Genomic DNA, 12,361 nt, shown 5'->3' on the forward strand with positions numbered 1-12,361 from the left:
TGTTGGGAATCTACTTAAACATGCGTAGCGAAAATTAAAATAAATTTCGATTCCCACCAAGGATCCCACTGTGTTTATATAAAAATTGTGATAGAAAATCGTACCTTTAAAAGTTCTGCAAACCTTTTGCCATTTTTTTCATTCCAACAATTTTGATCTGTCACCCACAGCTGTCCAATTGTCCAACCTCCAACGGTGATCCACACAGAGAACAAGATTGCATGATTAGGGTATTCTTCTTATGCTAGCGAGAATAATGAAAATCTCTACAAATTGTAAATCCTAATCACTTATTTATATAAGTTCAAACGGGTTTGGCCTGATCCGGTCCAATATTTAATTAATCCAATTAATTAATTCGAGCCTATAAATGAGCAACCAATTAATTAATTTATCCAACGCTTGTTAAATTAATTAATTGATAAATCACAATCTTCCAATTTTTTTTGTGTGCAACCCATCAGGTTCCCAATTACGATACCTAACGACGTGAAATATTATTTTGATCTAATCAAAATTGGTAAATTAAAACACTCTTTTAATTTATCACCAATTTACACTCGCTGTCCTAGATTGATATCTAGCAATGTGTCAGGATAATATATGTAACAGAAAATATCACATGGTATGACAAAATCAAACTCGTTCATTTACCATGAAACTATAATCTATTCATCAATATGATCCAATCAATTAAGAGATATGGAAGTCGTCAATCTCGGTTATCGATCATATCATTCACTCCACTATTAAGTCAATATAAATTGAAAACTCATTTTCAACTTATAAGTACATCTTGGCCAAGGGTTTCGTTATTGACTTAATTGAATGAAATGCATATCATAATCTCTTACTATTTAAGAGTGGGGAATCTTCTATTGGTCATTCACAACCTTCATACAATTCTTAACATATCCGAACGACACTGTATTAACGGCCCTTGGCAGAGCAACATCCAACACCGTCAAAGCATGACTGAACTCATATAAGGTACTATGACGACCTCAAGTCAAAGGACCAATCCCACTATTGAACATTAGAGATTAACTACTGACACTCAGATAGTTATTCATGTGGAATCTTTAGACGGGTCTCCAATATTTTGTTTTATAACAAAACATCTACATGTTCATTCAAATGTCACTACACTTTAACTTGTGTAATCAGCTACTTACTTCACAAGTAAGAAATGATACACGTGATGGTCTATCCATATTAACGATATCTGTATCTCATTATTACTTACGACCACAGACGATTTAAGATTCAATCATACGTAATTTGTATCTCACAATCACAACTCCTTGTGATTAACAAATTACGAAGATTTGAATATATGGACTTTATTATTTAATTTAATTATCTATTAATTAAATAATAGATCTGCTATTAAATTGTATTAATTATATATTAAAAGTATTTATGTCTAAGGTTAATTGGATTTAGGGCATAACACTTACATTTTTTCATTATTCTTTTTGTAATTTATTTAAAACCATGCTAGGCTAAATCATTTTTTTGCATTGGATAAAATGAACCCTATTGTTTATTTGTTTTAAATTCAATACTAGTAATTTAGTTTAATTCTTGCGTTTCTTGATTAATCTTGCATGCCCATTGTATTATTTAATTGATTAGCCATCAATTAGATAATTAGTTGCTTATTGTAATGTTGGAAAACTCACAATATGTTTAGAAAGCCGCAAAATTAACATATTTGAAATAAATGTTAGGAATAACATTATAAATCACTTGTACAATTATATATATATACTGCATGTTCGGTAGTGATTTTAAGAATTTATTTTTTGACCGTTAGAAGAAAAGCGATGACCACCTGTTAGAGAAGAAGTTAAAAATTACGATTGAAATAGTGAAATAACGGTCAAAAAATTAATTTTTTGGATGAAAAATCACTCCTAAACGGGGCCATAATCTAAAATTTAGTGTGTTCTAACAATTTGAATTCAGTCTAGAAATAAATTTAGATCGTGATCAAGATAGAATTAATTTGTCTTGAAAAAAAAAGCTAAATACATTAGTTTTATCGATTATTAATGACACATGAATGGAACTGGATTACAAATCAAGAATTGAAATAAATAACAATAGGTGGAATCGAAATCCAATACAATCATCCATAATTTGATAAAAACCAAACTTTTATTGGTTACATAAATTAATTTAGCAAAAATCAAATCCAAATCTCTCTTTTGTCTTCTATAATTCAAATTCTATACATAACTAGTAAACTTGAATTGAAATTTATTCCATATGGGACGATACTCTCAACTCACTAAATCTATTATTTGTCAACGATATCGTATACTTGCAGGTTTCGCACTAACACTTTCCACTAACATGGACCTACAATTTTGACAATTTAACGATGAATTGTCAAAAATTATGGGCTTAATTATTGACGTGGCAGGCTTTATCCTATCTACCATGGGTAAGAGATCATTTATGTTATATTCGGAACTTGCACGATCCCGAGCACGGAAATAATGAAATACGAGGGGAGGGGACAAGGAGGAGACATCACACACTAACTAAGAAAGAACATATAAAATATGATGGTGCAGTAAGGAATCTAAGTATCTCTAAATAATTTATTATTTGAATTAAACCTAATCGTTAGAACATAAATTATTAATTCCAATCTAATTGCAATGCCTTTTTTTTTTTTTGGTGGTCCAGTGTAGGAAATTGGGGAAAATAGGAAAAAGTATTGTGTTCTGTTTATCAGTTGGCAGGTTATTCGCTAATTTATTCCTGTGTTCTTTCTTTTTCCCCACCTTTTAATGATCCACAAGTCCACTTTACTTCTCTCCCAATTGATTTTAAGAAAATAATATTATTAATATTCAAAATCATCTGGCAAGTCATGCTTTTAAAGATGAGGCCATTTAATAAATAATTTTTTTGATAATATTGATGATAGATAAAAATATATCTATACATGTTTGTTCGATAATAGGTCTGATTGAAAAAATGAGTGAAGGAATAAAAAATTAATATATTTTCAAATTCGATAGCACATTCATGCGAAATAAAATCTAGTCAATACTAAACTCAGAATTTTTTATTTTATTTTTAGTATATTTTTCATTTTAAAAAACATGCACTAGAGGTTATTTTTGTATAAGCCAGTATAGTTTTTATGATAACATAGGTGATTGATCATTGTATTTAACACACTTATTTAAATTCATAAATCTATGTAATATTTAATTATTTGGATGGATTTTTATTTATATTAGAGCCTGTTTGAGAGTGATTTTGAGAATTGATTTTTTGATCGTTAAGAGAAAAGTAGGGTCCACCTGTGAGAGAAGAAGTCAAATATGATGGCTGGAATAGTAAAATAACGGTCAAAAAATCAATTTTTTTAGTGTAAAAATCGCTCCCAAACAACCCTTTAGTGTGTGTATTGTGTTTATAGATTTGTGAGCATCGTGTCAGCGCACCTCAAGCGTCATCAATGTCCATATTAGACAGTGTAAGGAACAGTATAAAAACTTATTCGATACTCAAAACTTCGATTTCACGAGCTCAGAATATGAAGAAAAGCATTCACATTTATGAAAGCAACCATCGACAATGGTAATAAAGAATTGAAATTCTACGTTCATTCAAACTTTAATTTTTTCTCTTTTCATCGCTTCTGACTCTTTTACCTCTTTTTCGTGACTTAAAATAACAAAAAGTTCACACTAAAACGTTGTTCAATTCATTTTGTGGCAAGTTTCCATGAGTGCATACTCACTTTGGAATATTATCAACTTATATTAAGAATCTAAAAAATGTTATCGATTATGCTATATGTACGTAATAAATTTACATAATGATTTACATACACATGATGTAGTGACATATGATTAGGTAAGAATTTATTCAATCAAATTTTAAAAAAAATATAAAAAAATCTCACTCTTTTTGACACATTATCTATATATCTTGTTATATGTACATCAAGATATATAAATGATTATATAATGTCACATGACACTCTATCATTTACCAGATTAAAATATAATCAATTTTTTCATCAAATCTTTTTCCTGTATATCATTTTTAGTGACCACTTATATATATTTTTAATGTACAAGTAGCAAAATCATTATCTATACGTAAATTATAATATTATAAAGTAAATACTTATCTATAAGAAACATTATTCAAAACCTTATGGGTGTACTTAGCATTACATTTGAAAATAGAGTGTACAATTAGGATTCCAAGAACTATGGGCATTGCTAAGAACAAGGCTTTCACTAATTACACTATAATGGTCCCTCGAATGAAAAAGCTGATTTGATTCCTTTTGCCTCAAAATCAAACGAAAATGTGCTATGGAATAAAGTTTCACTTTAATTAGCTTTAAATTCATACACACCCCCACTTAAATGCTTAATTATGAATTATTATATTTTCAAAGAATGTGCACGTACTTCCAAAATTTGTTTGAAAAAAAGTTGGAGTTTAGGTAGCCGTTAGTAGGGTAAAAAGGGATATTAGAAGAATCGAATTGGTTTAATTAAGTCTTGAATTAAAGGGGGTAAAAAAAGCCTTATGCAATACTCAACTACTTCTAATACTTTAGAACATAAGTTATAGTTTACTATTGTACCCGCCCATCTGCAGATGCGAGCCCTACAACCTTAGGATGCTCCTTTACCAAATCTCAGAGGTTAACAGTTGATTCTATAGCAATATTTTATCAAAGAGAAACCCAACCTAAACAGAGTGATTTTGTCTCGCCCTAAATGGAATGATCTCTTAATTACGTCTTTATATATGGCAACCTCTATAATCTTATTTGCGTGGTTTGAGTTGTTTATTTCACTCGAAAATCACTCCTTTAAAGCGCTTGAAAATGGAGAAAATGCTCTCTGTATAGTGGTCCATCTTATACAACCTATATAGACGCAACTTTTCATTTCTCAACTGCCTTATTATCAACCTTGTTTGTTTCGACAAAGATACTTAGGTATTTCTAAAATCATACGAGGAGGCAGGGAATGATTTGATTACACTTTTGTAGAGAGAGAGGGAGATATATCTACATTATCATAAAAGAGAGAATGAGAGTTTACTGTTCATTTTTGTCACACTCGTTTTCACATTTAACTGATTTGGCAACAGGAAAAATGCTATTCAAAAATACTGTAGGAATTTTGTCACACGCTATTGTCCACTGTAATATTTCTCCCTTGCTTTGAATCAGACACTCCATGCTCTTTTTCCTAATTCTCACGCTATTAACTATCAATCATATCTTATATATTTAAATTTTGAAAATTATATTAATAAACAAAAATATTGTAAATAAAATGTAAAAAAAAAACATATTTATTTCATGTGTGAAGAAAAAAAATTACATCATTCCACATAATTTTTCTTGAGCAAAATGATGTATTGAGAAAATTGTTGCTAAAAAATAATAAATAGTAATAAAATAATTATTTTTTGAAGAAAAAACGATTTATACGCATTTTTTAACACATAAGTTTAATGTTCGTTTAACTATTTTCGATATTAATTTACATCATTCGATGTGTCTATGATATATTTCTCTAAATGAGTTTCGAGAGAATGTAAAACATTTATCGATTCGACTATCGTATAATGGTCGATGAATTTTTAGAGTTAGCTTGTTATCGAAAATTTCAAAATATAGTTTGAAAATGTATATTTTGACGTCCCGTAACATTTGTTACGATTAGCCGTTTCACGCACCGTTAACGACGTGCAATACTATGTCGCGAGTATTTCAATATGATATTAAAAATGTAATATTTTGACTGTGTTTGATATCCCGTAATGAACCTGAAAATGAACACAAAAACATAAATTTAAAAAAAAAAAAGACGAAACATGTAGTAAACTTCCGTACACGGAGGATTGGAAGGTCCGTGCACAGAGCTTCTTTGCCTCCGTGCACGGATCAATGTTCGAACTAATGCATGTTTTTTTTTTTTTTTTGTCGTAAATTCTTTTATTAATATTTAATTTTAAACAATTAAATATATTTAAATATTTACTTACAAATGTTAAAGTTAATATTTTTTACCTATAAATAACATTTACCATTACAATTTCTTTATTACTTTTAAATAACTTTAGCTGATTTTTTTACTTATAGTGTAATCTTTTATTAATATTTAATTTAATAAACTAAATATATCTAAATATTTATACTTAACAAATTTTAAGTTAACATTTTTTTCATATATATATTAGTAGTTTTTGCAATTATATATACGAGATTTAGAATCTAAAATGTAAAGAGTCACCTACTATTATAGTAGTAGGTAAAAAAAATGGTAAAAGTTATTTCAGATCAGAGTTAAAAAAGATTGTAATTGTAATTTCGATTTTTTTAAAAATGTAATTTTAAAAGCTATTTATAAGTGAAAAATATGAACTTCGATTTTTAAGTATATATTTGTAAAATGTAAATAGTTACTAACGAGTAGAAAATTTGCTCCAAGTTACTTACGAGTATAAATTTTTTCATTTTTTTTTCTTCTTGATTAAAATGATTTCAATTTTAATTATTTGTATTTATTATTTTTATTACTTCTTTTTCGGTGGATCGGTGGAAATTGTATAGTTTCTTGTTAAAAAAAAAAAACTCAAAATTGTATTTTTGTCACGTACGTTTTCACATTGAACTGGTTTAAAATGTTTGGTTCAAATGGTTTGTCTTTTTCATTTAATATAACATAATAAATAAAAGAAGATATGAAAAATATATAAAGTAATGTACTATATATCACTTTCTCAAGTTATATAATCTCTTTCCTTCCTTCAATTGGATTGATTTGTCTCCAAAAAATTCAAGCTTCCATCTACGAAAGAACTTTCTATATTTAAAACTTTCAATATTCTTCTTTCTTTCTGTACGAAAAAAATTCGTGTAGTCATCATCTCGATTTTGGAAAAGAAAATCATGAAATTTGTAACGATTCTGTTTGAGTATGTCCTTGGAAATTTTAGTTTTTGTTTGTGTTTTTTATTTTTTTATTTACTTAAAAATATGTTGTTTTTTATTCTGTCTACAGATGAAAATTTAGCTTCGCTCATATTTTTTTACGTAATATGAGGTATGTTATTCTTTCTGTATATACATGAAAATCTAAGTAAATTTTTCTTTATTTGTTGGATATAGCTATGAAGGTTTTATTTTTTTCTTTTTTTTCCTTTCATATGTATTTATTTCTTACTATTTTTTTCAGGTTTAAGTAATGTAACATAATTTTTCATGGAATTTGTAACGATTTTGTTTGGGTATATCCTTGAAAATTTTGGTTTTTGTTTGTGTTTTTTACTTTTTAATTAATTAATTTATTTAACATATGTTGTTTTTTATTTTGTCTATTTTTTCAGGTTTAAGTAATGTAACATAATTTTTCATGGAATTTGTAACGATTTTGTTTGGGTATATCCTTGAAAATTTTGGTTTTTGTTTGTGTTTTTTATTTTTTAGTTTTTTTTATTTATTTAACATATGTTGTTTTTTATGCTGTCTACAGATGAAAATTTAGCTTCGCTCATATTTTTCTACGTAATGTGAGGTATGTTATTCTTTCTGTATATACATGAAAATTTAAGTAATTTTTTCTTTATTTGTTGGATATAGCTATGAATGTTTTATTTTTTCTTTGATATGTATTTATTTCTTACTTTTTTTTTCAAGTTTAAGTAATATAACATAATTTTTTTGTTCTGTGTATACAACTTGGCTACGTCTTTCTTTCTTTACCGTTATCTACATGAGAAGTTTAAGTTTTTCGATCATTGTTGTTTATGTTTAATGAAGATTACAACAGTTTGGTATAAGAATGTTTGATTGTTATCGTTCAATTAGTACGGTTTATAGTTCTTTTTTTACGTGTATTTTCGAAGAGGATTGTTGATTTGCGGAATGTTTCCTAATACGTGTCTGAGTTCAGTTAATTTAGTTTATACTGTGTTTAATGTAATATTATCATTATTTGTTGGTTTTTAATTAAATTCATAATTTCTTCTATTATTGAAATCAGAGGTCAGTTTATTGTTTTCATGGACTCTTTCGAAAAATATATGAATGAAGAGTCTGGTCGTTTTGATTTTCAAACTTTGTCCCAAAGCACAAGTCAATCATATAATGTTTTCATTCGACAACAACAAAATCAAAGGCAGACGGATGGGAGATATCGAAATGAAACTGTAAGTATTGATCGTCATGAAAGAATAAATGATCGTATGTTATCTACAAATAATACTTTTGAAGTTGATTATGTGCATGAATGTATAATACATTCTAAGGCATCTACTTCGAATAAAGAAATGATAAATATTTTTTATTCTGAATTACATGATAGCTCTAATTTGTAAAGTGTACCAGCAATTGTATATGTATTACCAACTTGTGCTTATTGTAAGCATTGTGGTGCACGCAAATTTTATAAAGAGACTAAAGGTTTTTGTTGTTCTGATGAAAATGTGAAACTTTTTATGCCTGATTGACCAGATGAATTGTATACTTTATTTACGTCTAAAGAGCATGTATCTATGGAATTTAAAAAATATGCACATTCATATAATAATCACTTTGCGTTCACTTCATTTGGTGTAAAGTACGATAAAGAATTGTTTAAAGCATATAAATGTATCTACACATTTAAAATTCAGGGACAAGTATATCATTATATAAATCAACTTATGTCGGATAATAATACGCCTTGTTATATTCAATTATATTTTTATGATACAGCTAATGAACTAGAAAATCGTATGAAAACTTCAGAACACCTGGTAGAATCTATTTTATTTCTTCTAATCGAAATCTTGAAGGTAAATTCGTATAGTAAATTTTTTAGGTCTTTAAACAATATAACTGATCTGCATAAGCATAAAATTCAAATAAGAAGCCACCCAGGACTCAATCAGAGAGTCTTTAATACTCCGTCGGCATCTCAAGTAGCTGCTATATGGGTTGAGGATGATGAAAATGCAAATATTCGCGTTCGTGATATTACTATATATGGTCATTCTGGTGATTCGCATAGGGTTCATTATTATTATGGTTGTTATGATCCTCTACAATATCCTTTGCTCTTTCCATTTGGTGAATGTGGTTGGCATGAAGGCATTCTAAAATACGAACAAACATCTTCTCAAATTGCACAGTTTGTGGACTATGTTGCTGATCCTAATGTAATAAATTCTGAGGCTCAAATTATTGAAAAAGATGCTGCAAGTTTGCTTATATACTTTCTTGTGTTGATTATAGTTCTACAAATGTGATATTGAAAGTAAATATAAAATTTTATTCATTCTCGCTTATGTAGTGCTGAAGGATACGAAGAAGAAACGGTGCCAGGTATCATGTCGTGAGTACTATTCGTATAAGTTACAAATTAGGCCTTCTGATAAGTCTATGTTGCTTCACTCTAGTAGACTTTTTCAACAATATGTTGTTGATATGTATGTTAAAATAGAGACATCCAGATCAGATTATTTTCGTAGTAATCAGAAACAAATTCGTGATAAACTTTATCAAGGTATTGTAGACAGTATACATAATAGAGAAATAAGAGGGTACAAAATTGGAAAGAAAATTGTTTTACCACAATCATTTACGTGTGGACTTAGAGATATGCTAAGGAGGTACTTAGATGCTATGACTCTTGTCCAACATTATGAAAAATCAAATTTATTTATAACTATAATATGTAATCCAAATTGGCTAGAACTTAAGCAAGAATTAAAACATAATGATGAGGTTCAAAATCGACCGGATCTTATTGTACGTGTATTTAGAGCAAAATTAGAAGAACTTAAAAATGATTTATACAAGAGAAATATTTTTGGTCATGTTATAGCTCATATATACATGATTGAATTTCAAAAAAGAAGTCTTCCTCATGCACATCTGTTGTTGATTTTTAACTGTGGTCATAAAATTTCTTCCATTAAACAAGTTGACAAAATAGTATCTTGTGAAATTCTTGATAAAAATATACATCCTTATCTTCATTCAGTTATTGTAAAGCACAATATGCATGGTCCTTGTGGAAATCTAAATTCTAAAAACACATGTATGGAGAAAAATAATAGTTGTAAAAATAAATATCCAAAGGATTATTGTAATAGCACTATGTTTAGAGATAATTCATATCCACTGTATAGGCGGTGTAATAATGGTATTTATGTTAAAGTGAGAGGTAAAATGTTAGACAATCAATGGGTTGTGCCATATAATCTTTATTTAAGTGCAAAATTCGACTATCATATCAATGTTGAAGTATGTTCTTTTATTAAAGCTGTTAAATATTTATACAAATATGTATACAAAGGACATGATCGTATTAATTTTTTGGTCGGCAAAAATAACATAGACAAAGACATTGATGAAATTTCTACTTACCAATCTGTTAAATGGATATCTCCACCTGAAACTATGTGGAGGATTTTTGCTTTCAATTTATCAAAAATATATCCAATTTTTTGTGCTTTACAAATTCATATTGAAGATTATCAATGTGTAACTTACAAAAATACGGACAATTTATCTTCTGTTATTGAGAATGAAAATACGAGAAAAACTATGTTAACTGAGTTTTTCCGAGTAAATAAAATAAATGAATTTGCTTGAACGCTTTTGTATCGAGATTTTCCAACGCATTTTTTTTGGAATGCATCTATCAAAACATGGACACTTAGAAAGAAGCAAATTGTTGTAGGACGAATTGTCTCGGTAAATCCATCTGAAGGAGAACAATATTTTCTTCGTCTTCTTTTTAATCACATTAGAGGTCCAACATCGTTTGATAATTTAAAGAATTTCAATGGGGTAAAAGTTGGTACATTTTGTGAGGCTGCGCTTCTCTATGATTTATTAAATGAAGATACTCGTTGTGAAAAATGTTTATATAAAGTTATTATTTACGAAATGCCTTATTCTTTAAGACTTCTTTTTGCTACGCTTCTTACAATGTGCAATCCAAATAATCCTAAGTTACTGTGGGATAAATTTAAGCTTTATATGACAGATGATTATGTAAATGAAAATATGCCCACTGAAGTTGTCGAAGTACGAGCTTTAGAGGATATAAGTTTTATTTTAAAATCACCTGGTAAAAATATAAACGATTATGAAATTGTGTCATTTAACGTAAATATAGACGACGATGAAAGATTGATGAGAATGGTTGCAGAGGAAACAACCAAATTGAATATTGAAAGAAACTTTAGTTGTGCAGCGTATATATGGTCATTCTGGTGATTCGCATAGGGTTCATTATTATTATGGTTGTTATGATCCTCTACAATATCCTTTGCTCTTTCCATTTGGTGAATGTGGTTGGCATGAAGGCATTCTAAAATACGAACAAACATCTTCTCAAATTGCACAGTTTGTGGACTATGTTGCTGATCCTAATGTAATAAATTCTGAGGCTCAAATTATTGAAAAAGATGCTGCAAGTTTGCTTATATACTTTCTTGTGTTGATTATAGTTCTACAAATGTGATATTGAAAGTAAATATAAAATTTTATTCATTCTCGCTTATGTAGTGCTGAAGGATACGAAGAAGAAACGGTGCCAGGTATCATGTCGTGAGTACTATTCGTATAAGTTACAAATTAGGCCTTCTGATAAGTCTATGTTGCTTCACTCTAGTAGACTTTTTCAACAATATGTTGTTGATATGTATGTTAAAATAGAGACATCCAGATCAGATTATTTTCGTAGTAATCAGAAACAAATTCGTGATAAACTTTATCAAGGTATTGTAGACAGTATACATAATAGAGAAATAAGAGGGTACAAAATTGGAAAGAAAATTGTTTTACCACAATCATTTACGTGTGGACTTAGAGATATGCTAAGGAGGTACTTAGATGCTATGACTCTTGTCCAACATTATGAAAAATCAAATTTATTTATAACTATAATATGTAATCCAAATTGGCTAGAACTTAAGCAAGAATTAAAACATAATGATGAGGTTCAAAATCGACCGGATCTTATTGTACGTGTATTTAGAGCAAAATTAGAAGAACTTAAAAATGATTTATACAAGAGAAATATTTTTGGTCATGTTATAGCTCATATATACATGATTGAATTTCAAAAAAGAAGTCTTCCTCATGCACATCTGTTGTTGATTTTTAACTGTGGTCATAAAATTTCTTCCATTAAACAAGTTGACAAAATAGTATCTTGTGAAATTCTTGATAAAAATATACATCCTTATCTTCATTCAGTTATTGTAAAGCACAATATGCATGGTCCTTGTGGAAATCTAAATTCTAAAAACACATGTATGGAGAAAAATAATAGTTGTAAAAATAAATATCCAAAGG

Source organism: Olea europaea, chromosome 14 (assembly GCF_002742605.1).
Source record: "Olea europaea var. sylvestris chromosome 14, O_europaea_v1, whole genome shotgun sequence".
Taxonomy (NCBI): domain Eukaryota; kingdom Viridiplantae; phylum Streptophyta; class Magnoliopsida; order Lamiales; family Oleaceae; genus Olea; species Olea europaea.